Below are 18,806 nucleotides of genomic sequence, written 5' to 3'. Positions count from 1 at the left end.
TAAACTGAAAATTGGACCACAGGCAATGTTCAACAGTACAGGAAAAATACCAACAAAAATTAGTAGCACCACATGAAAAAGAAAAATAAGGAGTGGGCTAAATTTCAATCAAAAAATAAAGTTAGTTTTTGGTCCAGGCCTGGTAATGCAGGAGAAGGGCAATGGCAACGCAAAAGATCAGCTCTCCAGTAGGGCAGACCAAATCCGGGATGGATCCAGGGAACTGGACAGAGAACACAATGATAATACAACAGACCGACAAGAAGGCTGTAAGAAATCCAACACTCTGACAAAAGGAGAAGCGAAACACCCTCAGATATAGGAGCAGCAATTAGCAGAAATGAAAGGCAGCTGGCAGTAACATGTGTGGCTACTAATTGTAAAAGACGATCAGCTGAGTAAAGTTACACAGCAATTTGGAGACAAATTAGAATGTTGTCAGTAAGGAAAGATAGAAAACGCTGTCAGAAAAGAAAGAGGGCAAAGTTCAAACCCGGGTTCTGACAGTACCCCTCTCCCCAGGAACGCCTCCCGGCGTACCCGAGATTTGAGGCAACTGCCGATGGTGGAATTCCTCAATGAGCGCATGGTCCAGAATGTCCCGAGCTGGGACCCAACATCTCTCTTCTGGGCCGTACCCCTCCCAATCTACTAGATATTGAAAACCTCTACCTCGCCTCCTTGAATTAAGAATCTTTCTGACGGTGAAGGCTGGAGAGCCTTCAACCATCAGGGGAGGAGAGGGTGTAGAAGAAAGGGGGGAGTGGGGAGAACGCAAGACAGGTTTGACACAAGAAACATGGAAAACAGGGTGGACACGGCGTAGACTCCGGGGTAGCCGAAGCCGCACCGCCACCGGACTGATCACCTTGGTAATGAGGCATGGTCCAATGAATCGGGGTGCCAATTTACGAGCAGGGACCCGAAGTGGCAGGTCCTTAGTGGAGAGACACACCTTTTGACCACAGACATATTTGGGTGCATCAGCTCGGTGGTGGTCAGCAGTTCTCTTGGTGCGTTCCCTGGTCCGCAACAGTGCCTGCCTGGCCCTTTTCCAGGTGCGGCGGCAGCGTTGAATAAATGCTTGGACCGAGGGAACGGCAGCATCGGCCACCCGGGAAGGAAACACAGGGGGTTGGTAACCAAGACAACACATGAAAGGAGACAGCCCAGTCGACGACACCGGAGTTGTGAGCATATTCTGCCCACACCAACTGCTGACTCCAGGAAGAGGGGTTATGGGAAGCCAGGCATCGGAGCATCCGCCCAAGATCCTGGTTTGCACGCTCAGTCTGGCCGTTGGTCTGTGGATGGAATCCTGACGACAGACTAGCAGTAGAACCAATCTGTCGGCAGAACTCCCTCCAAAAGTGGGAAATGAACTGGGGCCCCCTGTCAGAGACCACATCCTCTGGAAGACCATGAATCCGGAAGACATGGTCCACGACCACCCGGGCCATCTCCCTAGCAGATGGAAGTTTGGGGAGGGGAATGAAGTGGACCGCCTTGGAAAAGCGGTCCACCACAGTGAGGATCACAGTATTGCCATCGGATGGAGGGAGACCAGTGACAAAATCCATGGCAATATGTGACCAGGGGCGGGAGGGAATGGGGAGAGGATGAAGCAGACCAACGGGACGAGAATTAGAGGATTTATTTTGAGCACAGACCGAGCATGCACCCACAAACCGGCGGATGTCCTCCACCATGGCTGGCCACCAAAAGCGCTGACGAACGGCAGCCAGCGACCTCCTTACGCCTGGATGGCAAGCGAACCTGGAGGAATGACCCCACCGAAGGACAGCTGCTCGGGCCGACACAGAAACATACAACAGACCCACCGGACATCCCTTGGGCACCTGGACTTTGGCTAAGGCTCGCCTGACAAGGCCCTCAACACCCCAGATAACAGCCCCCACCACATGGCCCCTGGGCAAAATGGTATCAGGGTGGGGATTGCCATACGGAGTGCCAAAGCATCGTGACAAGGCATCTGGTTTACCATTCTTAGAACCAGGTCTGTAAGAAAGAGTAAAATTAAAGCGCCCAAAGAACAATGCCCAGCGAGCCTGTCGGGAGTTCAGCCTCTTGGCTGTCTGAATATACTCCAGATTCCTGTGGTCGGTCCATACCACAAAAGGTTCAGCTGCCCCCTCCAGCCAATGACGCCACTCCCCCAAAGCCAGCCGCACTGCCAGCAGTTCCCGGTTACCGATGTCGTAGTTCCGCTCTGCAGGAGACAAACGGTGAGAATAGTAAGCACAAGGGTGCAATTTATTGTCTTTAGGGCATATCTGAGAAAGAACTGCTCCGACACCCACCTCTGATGCATCAACCTCCACCACAAATTGTCGTGCTGGGTCAGGTAGGACAAGGATTGGCGCAGTTGTAAATCGAGACTTTAATTCTCTAAAAGCTGCCTGAGCAGCTATAGACCAGCAAAAATGAGATTTGGTGGAGGTTAATGCTGTCAGAGGGGCCGCTACCTGGCTGTAGTTGCGAATGAAACGCCTATAGAAATTCGCAAAGCCCAAGAATTGTTGTAGAGCTTTGCGTGAGCCAGGAACCGGCCAGTCGGAGACAGCTCTTACCTTTTCTGGATCCATTCGAATGCCCTCCACCGAAATTATGGAACCCAAGAACGGAACTGACTGGGCATGAAAAAGGCATTTCTCTGCTTTGACAAATAACTGATTCTCCAGCAGCCTCTGCAACACTCGTCTGATGTGCTGGATGTGCACCTGGAGAGAGGGAGAAAAGATGAGAATGTCATCCAGGTACACAAAAACAAATTTGTTTATCATGTCTCTCAGCACATAATTGACGAGTGCCTGGAAGACAGCTGGGGCATTGGACAGCCCAAAGGGAAGAACTAAATATTCAAAGTGCCCAGTGGGGGTGTTAAAGGCGGTCTTCCACTCATCGCACTCCCTAATCCGGACCAAATGGTACGCGTTGCGCAGGTCCAACTTTGTGAAAACCCTTGCTCCCTGCAGGATTTCGAAGGCTGTTGACATTAGAGGAAGGGGGTACCTGTTTTTAATGGTTATGTCATTGAGCCCTCGATAATCAATGCAGGGACGCAAGGAGCCGTCTTTCTTTTTCACAAAGAAGAACCCTGCTCCGGCCGGAGATGAGGAGGAGCGGATGATGCCGGCTGCCAGAGAATCAGACAAATACTTCTCCATGGTCGCTCGTTCTGGAGCTGACAAAGAGAAGAGCCGCCCTCGAGGAGGTGAGGTACCAGGTAGGAGGTTAATAGCACAATCATACGGCCGGTGGGGGGGGGAGAGATGCAGCTCGGGATCGACTGAAAACCATGCGCAGATCGTGGTAAACCCCTGGAACCCGGGAGAGATCAACATCCTCCTCCTGCAAAACAGAAACAGAAGAAACAGAAGGCAACAAGTTGCTGACACAAGACAATTAGCATGACAAGAAGATTTCCAAGTTATAATAGTGTTCTCTGCCCAGTTAATGTGTGGATTATGTAAAGATAGCCATGGATGGCCCAACACTATGGGGGTAGCTGGTGACTCAAAAAGGTAAAACACCAATTCCTCCCGGTGGTTGCCAGAAGTGACCAGACTCACCGGCACAGTGATGTGGGGGATGACAGCTAGCTCACGGCCACCCAGTGTGGAGACAGACACGGGATCCACTAGAGGCTGGATGTGAACCCCTTTAAGATGAGCCCATGTCGAGTCCATGAAGTTGCCCTCGGCACCTGAATCCACAAGTGCAGAGCATGAATGGAGGACATTCTTGATGGACACCATGACAGGCAGTAGGGTGCGGGAGCAGAGGGATGAGGAGATGAAAGTGCCGCTCGCCAGAACTCTCCTGATTACTGGCGAGCACTGGCTTTTACTGGGCAAAGTGAAGCAACATGACCCTGCCCGCCACAGTAGAGACACAGCCCTTTAGACAATCTTCGTTGTTTCTCCTCTGCAGTAAGGCGAAGTCTGCCCACCTGCATGGGTTCAGGCTCAGTTGGACCAAACTTCAATTGGGCAGCAGGAGGCAACTCAGTGGCTTCTGGTCTTGAGCCCATTAAAACACGACGCCTAAGGTCAAAACGATGATCCAGCCGAATGGCCAGGGAGACTAGTTCATCAAAATGCTCTGGGGGATCACGAGCATAAATTTCATCTTTGATTATGTCTGTCAAACCATCCAAGAATCGAGCTGACAATGCCGCTTGATTCCACTCGCTGGTTGCTGCAAGTGTGCGGAATTCAATGGCATAGTCTGCCACAGAGCGTCTACCCTGTTGGAGAGCTGCCAGCAGTCGAGACGCTTCCTTTCCGAACACAGACCTATCAAATGTTTTGATCATCTCCTCCTTGAACCGATGAAAGTCAAGACAACACACATCTTCAGCCTCCCAGACTGCTGCCCCCCAGTCTCGGGCCCGACCAGCAAGGAGAGAAATAATGAAAGCCACTTTGGTTCTCTCCGAAGCATAAGTCTGAGGTTGAAGAGAAAACACAACTTCACACTGGGTGAGGAAAGATCGACAATTAGAAGGCTCACCCGAGTAGACTGGTGGGTTGTTAACCCTGGGCTCCAGTTGAGGGATGCGAGTAGTTGTGGATGGCCCTAACCCCTGCTGGAACTGGAGACTATGGAGCTGATCAGAGAGCTCAGCTACCCGGGAGGCCAACATTTCCACTGTACGATGTGCTGAAGTCAGCTCCTGCTCATGGCGGCCTAGCATGGTACCTTGAAACTCCATTGCAGACAATACAGACGAATCCTCCGCTGGGTCCATACTGGTCAGAGTGTTCTGTCAGGTGTGTCTGTATAAAGGACCCAAAAGCAGAGGAGTTCAATTCAATAGGGTTTTTTAATAAAATAAGCAAAAAGAAAGTGACTCAGCGCTTGCTGAGATCCCAGAGCAGATCTTGAACTTTAGTAAAAAATAAACTGAAAATTGGACCACAGGCAATGTTCAACAGTACAGGAAAAATACCAACAAAAATTAGTAGCACCACATGAAAAAGAAAAATAAGGAGTGGGCTAAATTTCAATCAAAAAATAAAGTTAGTTTTTGGTCCAGGCCTGGTAATGCAGGAGAAGGGCAATGGCAACGCAAAAGATCAGCTCTCCAGTAGGGCAGACCAAATCCGGGATGGATCCAGGGAACTGGACAGAGAACACAATGATAATACAACAGACCGACAAGAAGGCTGTAAGAAATCCAACACTCTGACAAAAGGAGAAGCGAAACACCCTCAGATATAGGAGCAGCAATTAGCAGAAATGAAAGGCAGCTGGCAGTAACATGTGAGGCTACTAATTGTAAAAGACGATCAGCTGAGTAAAGTTACACAGCAATTTGGAGACAAATTAGAATGTTGTCAGTAAGGAAAGATAGAAAACGCTGTCAGAAAAGAAAGAGGGCAAAGTTCAAACCCGGGTTCTGACAGAAGTACAGCATTGCATCAGCCGGTTATTAGACATTTCTGAATTTGAATGTAAAAATGTGGCTCAAAAAAATCATAGTATGGGGATGTTTCTTATATACGTGTTTCCCATTTGAGTTTATCATTTACTATGCATCATGGATCGGTTTGTGTACATCAAATACTTGGAAGAGATTTTGTTGATTATGATTAAGAAAATGCCCCAGAAATGTTTCAACAAGACTATTACCCCAAACACGGTCAACAAACACGTTTGAGATACTTTAATGGAGTGGTCAGCTCCTGCAATGATCTCAACCCATTTGAAAATTAATGGGGTGACATTAAAAATGCAGTTTCTAAAGCAAAACCCTTAACATTTACAGCAACAGCGGGTATTCTGTATGCCAGAAGTTGGATGATCAGAGAATGAAAAACGTGGTACACCAAGTCATAGCTAAATATTAGTAATTAGATGCTTCAAAATTGGATAAAAACAAAGGTTTCTCTTTTAAAGGGTAGATCATAAAGTTCTTAATGGGCTTGTATCATATCTTTTGTGTAATGCCACATAAGATTCATTGGAAAAAAAAACAATTTAGAATACTTCTGTACGCACACTGACTTTCCTTTGGATTATTTCCTTTTTTTTTTATTGAGGGTCACTATAGCAAAAATTGAGTCACCATTTTTTCTGCCAATTGTTTTACACAGCAGATGCTCTTCCAGTTGCAAGCTAGCACTGAGAGTAGAAAACAAAAGGTCTCCTGGTTCAAGCTACTGTGTCACCCATAGAGTAAAACAAATATAAGAAATCTAAAAAATAATTCAAAAAGACAAACCCACAAGATGTATTTTATGGAAAAATGTAATTAAATACTTTAATCAAACTGGATAGTCAAACTGAAATACTTGGTTTTGGACCATAATAATTCATTTGTATAGCTTTATTTTGTGGCCAATAGAGCATCAAGTCCTGCACAGTGGCCAGAGGGATTTTGAGCCATTATTCTTGCAGAATATTGGCCAAATATGTGATGCTGGAGGAGGAAAATGCTGAATCACCACTAAAAAACCCAAAGTGGCTTAACAATATTTAGCTCTGGTGATTGTGCAGGCCAAGGGATCAACTTAACTTTCATGTTCATCAAACCAGTCTTGCTGTGGTATTGGTGCATCATCACCCTGGTACAGGGACTGCCTTCAGGATACATTTTTTAAAGTCCTTGGCACTGACGCGCCAATATTGCGTCACACATATTGGGCCTAGGGAATACCATGATATTGCAGCACAAACCATCACTGATCCACCCCCATGCATCACTCTGGGCATGCAACATTTGGGCTTTTCTTCACCGTAACTCTCACAGATGTGGGAAAGATGAACTCCAATAATACATTTTTCACAATGTCTACAGCCCAAGACATATGCAGCTGCCACCAGTGAAATCGGTAGCTGTGTTTCCACTATCGCGTCTAAATCGAGCGAGCCAAGGCCAGTCGTGTTTCCACTGTTACTTCCTGCAAACATGATTTAAGACAAAGATTTACTCTCTCAGGTTATTATATTATAGCCCACGCTATATAATATAAACAAACAAATACGCAAAAACACATCTGTATAGACTTACGTGCCTTTTGGATAACCATAGTTTTTATGTGGGAAATACACTTTGTTTTGCTTTACGGTTGTTGTAAAAGTTTTAAAACTGTAGGTATAAATATGCCTACATAGTATTATCATAAAACATTTAAACAAGTGTTGCACACAACCCACTTACAGAACAGACGACAGAAATGAGGCATGAGGAACAAGTCTATCAAATGCCTGCTAGTTACACTATGGACACAAAACAACATTTGATTTTTTTATATAAATATTTTTTTTTGTTCTGAAGAACAGCGAAAAGCAGCCCATACAGTCACATATGCTATACATTTTTAGGAGAAGTTTAAATATTGCAGTTATGACAGAATTAAATGTGTCCAAATTAAGAAAAAAAAAAGACGAAATATCAATTGATCACGTTAAAATGACAGTAACATGTATGTATTTCTTACACATTTATTTACACATGCTGCACTGCAGTATTCTCATAACATTGTTTAATTAAAATAAGCAAACAACAAATGAATCTGTCTTGACAAGTCAAGCCATTATTAACACACAATATGAACTCCCAATTAGAAAAATACTACAAACTATAAAATACTATTCATAAAAATACTTAAATCACAGACTAATCCAAATGCCCATTGCCCAACGCAAGCGGGCTGCGATCCAGACCATAGATCTATACATTACATGTCGCCTACCCTGTAGTTATCTATTAAAAGGAATGCGTCAATAGCGCCGCCATTTTAGTACAGGATAGTGCTCCTTTGAAATGAATGTGGAACCAAGCTGCAGTGAAGGACTGTGGCCATCCAGAGATAGATATACACATATACACATTTATCTCTGATCAGGATTTTTCCCGTGTCCTGAAACACACCTCCTCTCCTGCTTTTACTTCTCATACTAACGGAGGGAGCAATTAGTTTGTGAATCAATCTCCGTTATGAACGACTTCTTTACTTAGCCAACAATATACAAGTTTCTGGCACCGCAGCATCTCGCTGTCATATTTCTTTTGCATTGTTTGTTGATTTTATTCAACAAAACTAGAATAAGCCATTGTATTTAGCGCGAGTTTGGGCTACTTTGCCTTATGGTGAATGCAGTAAAGTGACTCCCTGCTGAAAAATCTAGCTTAAACCAGAATAGGCTGGTTGGCTGGTTTTAGCTGGTCAACCAGGCTGGTTTTAGAGGGGTTTTAACCATTTCCAGGCTGGTTTCGAGCCATTTCCAGCCGGCTCTAAGCTGGTTTTAGCTGGTCATCTGACTGACCAGCTAAGACCTGGCTGGAAATGGCTGGAGATCAGCCTGGAAATGGCCAAAACCCTTCTAAAACCAGCCTGGTCAACCAGCTAAAACCAACCAACCTGCCTAGTTTATGCTGTTTTTTTTAGTAGGGCTGTATTATCAGTAATGCTACTTGTTTAGCACAAAAGTTTATAACATACAAAATCGTAAAAACGAAATCTTAGCTATGAAATGTTCTGCCTTTATGCTTTGTTTTCTTTGTTTGCTCGTTACTACACCTGTACACAGCACTAAAGTCCAGCATCTTGACGTAGTAACACTGTCTTGACTAGTGCGATTGCATTACATTTGTCCTGGGAGCCCTGTACAAATGTGGCGGCGCTATTGGCGCATGCTCGGGGTCTCTATGCAATATCTAGTGTATATATCTATGGCTCCAGATCAGCTCGATGATGTATAATGCCTCCGACACCGCCTGTAGTACCATTTAGCAACTTAATAGTAACCGTCTTTTTAAAGAAGTGTGACCGATTTAAAAAATCAAGAGTGTGGTGTAACTGATGTGTTTTATGTCAGAGAGTAAAACGTGAAAGTATCTTGAGTTTGTGTTTGCCACTCACCTTATTTAAGCGATTTTACTGAAATCCCATTGAAAAAACTTATTGACTTTGGGACGAGGGAACCGGAACTGCTAAAGTGCTAACTCGCTTTTGGGTTTTTCCATACAAATTGACGTCACAGTTCTGACCCTGTGGAGCTCTTGACAAACAGATTTGGTAAAAACAGAAATTGAGGTGGACATATATTTATGTAGTAAGTTGTACAGCTGTGTTTGTATGTTTTTTTGTGTGTGTGTTTTTTTTATTTTTTTATTTTTTTCATATATCTCCTTCACAAAGTTTTCTCTTGTGTACACAGTTCAATTCAATTCATCTTTATTTCTATAGCGCTTTTACAATGTAGATTGTGTCAAAGCAGCTTCACATAGAAGATTATAGTAAACTGAAACAATGTCAGTTCAGTTTTCAGAGTTGAAGTTTAGTTTAGCTTAGTTCAGTGTGGTATAATATTTACTGCTAAGAGTTCAAACACTGAAGAGCAAATCCATCAATGCCCAGCTATAGAGGTCCCAAACTAAGCAAGCCAGTGGCGACAGCAGTGAGGAAAATCTTCACCAATTGGTGAAAGTAAAGAATTTTAAAAAAATCAAGAGAAACCAGGCTCAGTTGGGTACAACCATTTCTCCTATGGCCAAACGCCTTGTGCAAAGCTGCAATCTCGGCACCTGAGGCTGGAAAGCGCAGTAACTTTTTTGTGGTTCGTCCTTCTTGGTGGTATGCTGACATTACCTTGGATAAAGTGACTCTTCATACATCACAAAGACTTATCTTGGTCACAGATGTGACAGTGAGATGCACATCATCAATTTGTCCACTTTTGAACTTTTGTAATATTTTAAGCAAAATCTTTACACAATGTGCTATCAATTAACATTGCCACCAGGCTGGTCAAAATTAGACATGAAACCTACAATAACGCAATGGGCCAGTGTTACAGTTTCGTTGTCACACCCCTGTATATATGCATGTTTTTCTCACCCTCAAATGATTCCAAACATTTATGTTTCTTTATTCCGTTGAACACAAAAGAAAAAACTTTGATATCTATTGTTAGAAAAACAAATTATATGGAAGTCAAAATGGTTACAGGTTTCCAGCTTTCCTTCAAAATATGTATTTTTTCAAGAGAAGAAACTCAAAACCAGTTTGGAACAGGTGAATGGTCAGTAATTCATGACATAATTTTCATTTCTGGGCGAACTGTCCTGTTAGTCTTCTATGGCCAGTTCAATATCTATGGAAAATAAGTTGACTTGAAAAAAAATGTCTTTAAAGATAATGAAAATGTGTTTAAAATCTCAATATGTATTTTATATAATTTATTATTTGTTCATGTTTTTGCTCTTTTCACCACTTGCTTGGCACGGTTGCCTGAGAGGCAGAAGATTATGGGTTGATTAGGCCTTTCTGTGCAGAGTTTGCATGTTCTTTCATTGTTTGCATGGGTTTTCTCTAAGGCCGTACTCACACTATGTACAGTTGCCTCGAACCAAAGCACGCTTGTCCCCCCTCCCGTCTCCCCTGACAGCCCGCACTCACATTACAATCCGGCCTGAGCGCGCTTACGTCATAGATGCTGCGCTGTTCAGTGAGCGCTCTCGGTCAGCAGAGTGGAGATTTTTTTAGTTATACCGCTTCAGTCATTTGATGCAGTGACATGCAGTCAAATATTTCGCTAAATAGCCCTTAGGGATGTGGTGACACGCAGTCAGATATTTTGCAGAACAGATCCACCACTTTTGACGCTCATAAACAATCATAAAGCCCTTGTGCTGCAGGAATGAGGAGGTTTGCTGAAGGTGCGCAGCTGTCGTGCAGTGAGGTGTCTGCGTCTTTAATAAACTACAGCAGTATACGTTCATTGAACAGTAAGAATGATTGATAAATCCATATGAAACAGTCCCTTAAAAGTCACGTCTCGCTTTCAGTTTTGGGTTTTGGTGCGTTTTGCACTCACACACAAGCATACGGTGCCAAAGCCCAAGTGAACCGCGCTCAGGCCCACCTGTTCCAACCGGGCCAGGGCCAGCCAAGTGAACTGTGACTGAGCCCGATTTCAGCGCACTCACACTTCTCAAACGATCCGGAAAACAGGCCTGGGCACGGTTCGGATAGCATAGTGTAAGTGCGCCATTACTCTCAGATGCAGCAGGAAGGGCATCTGCCTGTAAAACAAATGCCATTGTGATTGGCGGTTCATTCTGCTGTGGCAAACTACTAACCCTGATAAAGAATGGAATAAACCAAAGGAAAGTGAATAAGTCAATCAATGTGTGAGTTAGTGAGTGATATCCAAATGTGTTTGTTTATATATATATATATATATATATATATATATATATATATATACATATATATATATATATATATATGACACACTCATACACTATGGACAATTTAGCTTACCCAATTTACCTGTACCGCATGTCTTTGGACTGCGATGGAAACCAAAGCACCCGGAGGAAACCCACGCAAACGCAGGAAGAACATGCAAACTTCACACAGAAATGCCAACTGAGCTGAGGTTCGAACCAGCGACCTTCTTGCTGTGAGGCGACAGCACTACCTACTGTGCCACTGCACCGCTGACTTTTTGTTCTATTATTTTAAATATATTTTGTTCTGCCATTATGAAACATTGAGGTGTTCAATTGAATTTTTATATTCAAGGAAATAAAACCTTTCTTGGGTGTTCTTTGAGCCTACTGTACATTCAGTATGAGTAAAATACTAAAGCTCTTAAAAATGGATACTTTTATACTTTTACTCAAGTCTTATTGGAATTAGTGACTTGTAACTTGTAATGGAGTAATTTTTACAGTAAAGTATCTGTACTTTTACTCAAGTAAAAAGTTCAGGTCGCTCTACCGCTGTATCATTCTTTTATTTCAATAATGTAACATTTTATTTTGTGAGGGAAGTTTGAGTGTCTTTTTATTTTCCTTTTGTCTACTCATTGGCGTTGACTGGCATGTATGTAGTTGACAGCACTTGGGAGAAACGCATAAAGGTAATATGTAGTAGGTAATATGAAGAGCGAAATAGTTTCTGTCTCCTTTTTTTCATTCCTGTCTCTGGGTAAACAGCTGGCACCCGTCACAATATCGACGGCAACAGAGAACTACTGTAGACTGTAATGGACTGTATGGAGATATCTCTGTAGACGAAGGGTATTTCATGTCACGTTCAGCCTTATAATTTTAAAATGTAAGCAAAATCAGCAGTTTTGTCATCATCACTAGACATTACGCTACAGAGAGTCATTTAAACGCTAACTCTAAAGTGACCGTGAATTAATAACGACTTCTGCTGTTCTGACGTCAGCTGCAGATGTGAATGAATGGCGGAAGAAAGTAGTTTGTCATACTAAGGGTTTTACACTCTCTGTGTTTGATTTTCCTTTTTATATACATGATTTGCCGTGGAACTGTTGTATAAACGCAATATCACACTCATAGCAGTGTGATATGGCTGTATATCAGCGCTGTTGGGATGCTAAGTCACTCGGCCTGCAACCTTGTGCCAACGCACGCCTCCCACCAGTGCTGATAGACAGCCATATTGCACTGCTACTCATGTGATATTGCTCATATATATAACGGATTACATGCAGTGACCCATATGTATTCCCTGGTTAGACATTTATCTGTTTTTAGCATTGGCATAATCTTTCAAATAGTGAGATTTTAAAAATGTCCACAATATTATTGTTTTTTCTCTTACTTTTTCTGAATAAAAATTTCATTTAAAATCAAATTCAGATTAGATGTACAATGCATCTTCAAAATAATTTAGAATGGTTTGTCACTGTAAACCCAAATGCTCAAAATAATTAAATTAATTGAGTTGCATAAACTTAATTTTCTAAAACAGTTCTACTAACTCAAATAGTTTGAGTTTGTGTGACTTTTTAATAGTTTTCAAGTGAATTAAACATATTATATTTGACTAACTGAAACAACTTGCTCATTTATGCACCTAAATGAGCTTGCTCATTTAAGTGCCACTTAAGAGTATAATTTAACTTTAATAATTTGTTGTTTCAACGTGTGTGTGGCGATTGTTTCACAAATATATAAAGAAAAAGTGAGAAAAGAAAGTGATGAGCCTAACTAAATTAGATGCTGACCTCCACTATGGTGACTTCAAACAAACAACAACAATTTAATTAAGAGCATTTGTTCACATTTGACAGAAACAAAGGCAAAGGTTAATAATGGGTGAAAATCCTGATGCTTGTGAAGTTGTTTTATGGTCCTCTGCTGAGATCTTGAGAGAAATGTGTTTGATAAAAAATACATACTGTGGAATGTATTTTTAATGGAATATTCTGTAAATTTATGACTGCAAAATGTTACATTTAAAACAGTAGATTACTAGAAAATACAGCTACCAGTAGTTTCTTTGTAAAATCAAGAAGAGAAAAAACCCTGTAAAATACTGTAAAAGCATTGTGTTGCCATTGTGCAGGATAGTAGGGTCTGTGTGCAAGTCCAAGATGAACTGAGAGTATGTGATGTTATCTGCATCTTCTTTTATTTAAATGTAACTGTATAGTTAATAGTACATTGAAAATCTGTTTGTTATTTACAATCACACATGAACACAATAATGCATTTAATTTAAACTATTTAAAATCATTTGAGATGAGTTACCCTTAAAAAAGGTGCTTTTGAGGCATACAACTTTGAGTATTATGTTTTAAATATTTTGAGTTACTTGAACTTAAAACAAAAAGACCAAGATACTAATAAATATTGAGTTCATTGAACTTAAAAGTGGTTATTTGTGCACTTTTTTGAGTAATGGTAACTTAATGCCATGACAATGGGTAAGCAATAGTTTAAGTCACTGTAACTAAATTATTTAAGTTGATTTTATAACAAGTTTTATTTTAAATGTAGTGAAAAGGTCTATGTAGCATTCAATCAAAATATTTAAGTTTAAATATTTATAATAATATAATAAGTTTATAAATATTTAAAATATTTAAGCAAAATTGTCCGTAGTAAATAAGTGTGAATGAGTGTGTGTGGATGTTTCCCAGAGATGGGTTGCAGCTGGAAGGGCATCCGCTGTGTAAAAAAAGTGCTGGATAGGTAGGCGGTTCATTCTGCTGTGGTGACCCCGGATTATTAAAGGCAATAAGCCGAAAAGAAAATGAATGAATGAATGAATGAGTATTTAATTTTTAAGTTCATGAACTAAAAATTAAATTTCTTAAAACTTAAATATTTTGATTACATGATACATACAGAGTTTTTTTTTATTTTTATTATTTTTTTTAGTTCTGCTTACTAATTTGAGTTTACATTGTGATACTTTGCCATTACCCAAAAATCAGATGTTTAAACCCTATGGATTTATTTATTTATTTTTTTTTAAATAATATTAATTTTACAGAAATATGTTAGTGAAAGCGGTCCACCTTGTCTCTGCAGCTCAGTCCAGATGTTTTTCATCACATATGGAGAGTTGTCCTGGGTTGAATTCCATGGCTTGGAAAGACTGCTGGTGGCAGGACTCTGTGGAACAGGCCTTGACAGATTGTGGATGTAGTGTTTAAAAATAGAGCCAATCTCAGAGCTGCGCTCCCAAAGTTCCCACCATTGTGCAGTCTGGGAACACAGTAGAGGCCAAACCTCATGCAACAGGCCATCCCACAGACACACCCAAAAATTTTAAGTGGAGGCCCTAAAACTCCTGATTAAATTGTGATTTCATTTTACATGATAGCCCTTAAGTTGAGTTGTCTTTATGCAGTCATCAGTCCAGAGCCACCAAAAATCATTACAGCAAGGACAACAAGAGAGTACAGCAAAGGGATACAATAGCACTGTGATACTTTGTGGTGTGATCAACTTCTTTAGTCATTTGTTATGCTTTTAATCCGGCACTGTCAAAATCACAGAAAGTATATCTCTGACTGTGATTGACTTTCATTAAGCTGCATTAGTCTCTGGCACCCTCTTCTGGTGCTGCAATACATACTGCATGGATTAAAAAAAATGTTTTATGCTTTACATAAGTATATTTTAATTCATTTCAACAAAGCATCAGCCACAAATTTACATCAGGGCTGATAATTTAAGATACAGGTCAACATATTGGTTCAGGTCAAGATGTATAGGCCAATGAATATTTTTCATTATAATCACAACATTATATCAAACATAAAACATCTGTCACTGTTGATTTAATGTACAAACAAATCTAAATGTATAATGAAATTACATCATACTTTACATTCGTTTGATTTATGGTTTTACATCTTTAAAATGTTTACACAAAGTGTAGGTAAAATAACAAAATATAAAATTCTAATGAAGCCAATGCACTGTAAAATTCAATGTTTCACTGCAATTTTTTATTACTGTATGTGTGGTAGCCTACACAGTGTGCGTAAAATCCTGTTTTCTACAGTATGTTGTTCTGCTTTGATTGAATGTGTAATCTATGAACGATGAGTTCTGTCCTGTGCTATATGCAAATAAAGGTCTATGAAGCTTAGAATAGTGTGTGTGTGTGTGCATGTGTATGTGTGTGTGTATGTGTTTGTGTGTGTGTGTGTGGGTGCGTGTGTGCGTGCGTGCGTGTGATTGTTTTTACTTTATTTAACAAAAATAAAATAAAACAAAAATTTACTAAATTTATCAAAAGCATTGCTTCAATAAATAAAGATTTTCTTCTCTCTCATAGTGTGATTGGAAAACCTACATATGTATTTTATTTAATTTTTTTAAACTTATATTTTTTTTTCTTAACTCATACAGCCCAAGTACAATCTTAATATCTTTTTAACATACATAAAAATAAACATTTTATTACTCATAACAATTATGATGTCAAATTTTAAAGACCGATATAATATTCTAAATCTGTTTTACGGAGCACACACAGCAAATTCATTGGTGTTAAATTTCAAGTGTTGTGGTAATTCAGAGTAAAGTGTTAAAATTCTAGAGTTAGATAAAGGTAAAATAACCCTCTTGGCGTAAGAAGCTGATTTGCCTCCTTGTCACACAGAGTAACATGTAGAAAACCTTTGTAGAAAACCCTTGTATTAGAGAAACTAATCAGAGTGTCTGAAATCTCGCCACACCCTCATTCACCTGGCCCTTAAATTGGTCAATTAGTTTAGTCCACTAGACAGAGTGAATGACCCCAAATAAGTGAATTCAGACACCTGCTGTTAAACACCTGCGGTTAACAAGCACAATCACTGAAGGAATAAGAAATTGAAGGAAGAAATAAAACTACAGACGCAGCCTCACACCAAACCAACTCTGAATTAAAACAGAGGATTAAACAACTCCATTAAATAATAGTATAAGCAGCTTCACTGATTACAGTTTGACTTCATTTCTGTAAGAATATTTGACAATGAACAGAGGTTTATATTTTTTTATTAAAAATATTTCATTTGACCTCACCATCATGGAGATCAGAGGCTGCTTATTTGAGTTCTTGAAGTTTTACTGTTATATCCTAATGATCTCTGACTGTTATAGCTGTGTTTCTAAAACTCATCAGCTATAGCAAGAAAGATCAAGAGAAACTATACTGTTAATGCTTAATTGTTCTAGATATAATTTCAGGTGTTTAATAAGTTGATTGATAAAAATATGCAAATATAGTTGTATTAAAACTGCATGGGACAATACTACTGGCAGTCTACTGCTCTTCATAGAAGATTCAACAAACAATTAGCATGCAATTAATAATCATAGTGTCATGCACTAAACATTCAAGCTCCAGCTTGCACATATAACACACAGGCATCAAGAATCAACATATGAACCTCAACCGTGGTTTCTAAAAAAAAAAAGCTGCATAGTTCATGCCGCAATGCATGCTGGGTGCCAGCATAGTACAGAGCTCCCAGCATGCATTGCAGCATGAATAAATTATGCAGCTTTATGTTCTTACAATCTTTCTTTTCCTTTATTTTGTGTTGTTTTTGGGAGGTGATATTTCAGTAGAGTGTTTTTTTTTTTTTTTACTTGATTTTTATTTTTGTCACCATTATTGAGATTCAAAGACTAATTGTTGATGTCTGTGTGTTTTTAAGTTCTGCCATAGATCAAACATTCTCAATGTAAATATTATTTTTATTTTATTGGAGCTTCAGTGGTTTCATTTATGTATATTATTTATTTCTCACACATAACTAATATGATACTGAATTAGAAAACAAGCAGCAAAGGATGGCTATGATATCATAAATAATCTCTTCAGACTGACACTTTAATTTTCTTTTGGCTTTCCATGCTATATGTATAAGTAGTGTAATTAACACTAACTATAGCAGCCAAAATAAAAGACATTTACAGCAAGAAGTTGAAGAGCCTGACTAAAGTAGACTCTGTCCTCCATCATGGTGACTTCAAATGAACAACAGAAATTTCATTAAGAGCTTTTGTCCACATGACAGAAATCAAGTCAAAGGTCAGTAATAGGTGAAGCTCCATGATAAGCTGTTTAATGTGATGAGTTTTTTTTAAAGATGTTGAAAAATAACATTTTTTATTGTGTAATTTGTTTTATTTTTATTGATTATTATTTTATTTAGTTTTTTTTTTTCTCAGTTGATTTCATCTTTGGTTTTGGCTTGTGTTTTTCTTTCCTTCAGTGATTCTGCTGTTAACAGTTGTTCATCAACAATTCTCAATCCTCCTTTAATTAGACACTTAATTGTCTCATTAACTTCATCACTGTCTGTGTGTTCAGCCCTCTGTAGTGAGGATACTAGTTAGGATTTTGCTCTGGAATTTAAGGCTTACGTGTGTTCGAATGAAAAATACAGACTATGGGATTTGTTTTTAACAGAAATATTCTGGAAACTGAATTTACGAATGTAAAATGTTGAAAACAGAAGATTACTGGCAACCACTGCTGCCAGTATTTTGACATACATTTAACAGATATTTTACACAATAAGAGTTTGCTAATTAACAATCTGGGTGTTAAAAATTTTAACACTTTCAAAAGTGTTATTTTAACACTTATAGTGGTTCCCATATAAACACTGAGGGAGTGTTAATTTTAACTCTAAGGTAGTTAAATCTACCAAATCTAAAATTTGCAGTGTGAGATCGATAAAAAATACAGACTGTTGAATGTGCTTTTAACAGAAATATTCTGTAAACTGAATTTATGAATGTTAAAGACAGCAGATTACTGGCAACCAGAGATGCTGGTATTTTTCCGTAAAATCTAAAAATGAAAAAAAAAAAGAAAAACAGCTAAACAGTTTTTGTGTCACCATTGTGGAGGATAATAGCGTCTCTGTTTAAGTCCAAGATGAACTGAGAGTATTTGATGTTATGCTGCATCTTCTTTTCTTTAAAGGTAACTGTGTAGTTACTAATGCAGTCAAAATCTGTTTGCTAATTGCAATCACACATGAAAACATAATTGCATCTAAAGACTTTACATTTTTGTGCACTAAGCTATGATTTTGTAAACTGAACATTGTATTAGTTCATGAAATATGGTTATTTTTTGTAAATTTATACAGTTCTACAAAACTTACATGTTTTTCAAAGAAAGATTCTGGCAACCACAGCTGCTGGTATTTTTTCGGAAATTTAACATATTTTACACAATAAGAGTTTGCTAATTAACACTCTCTTGGTGTTGACAATGTTAACACTTTCAAAAGTGTTATTTTTAACACTTATAGTGGTTCCCATATAAACTCTGAGGGAGTGTTAATTTGAACTCTAAGGTAGTTAAATCTACTATCTAAAATTTGCTGTGCAGATGGCCTGGCAGACGGTCTACAGAATGTTAATATTTTATTAAATAAACCTAAAACGTGAACAATATTTATTTAACCATTGAGTTTTGTCATCTTCATTGATCGGGTTACATAATTGCTCAAACACTGGTACAGTCAACATAGAACAA

The sequence above is a fragment of the Danio rerio genome, chromosome 9, assembly GCF_052040795.2.
Source record: "Danio rerio strain M-AB ecotype USA chromosome 9, GRCz13ab, whole genome shotgun sequence".
NCBI lineage: Eukaryota > Metazoa > Chordata > Actinopteri > Cypriniformes > Danionidae > Danio > Danio rerio.
This window is presented reverse-complemented; position numbering follows the sequence as displayed.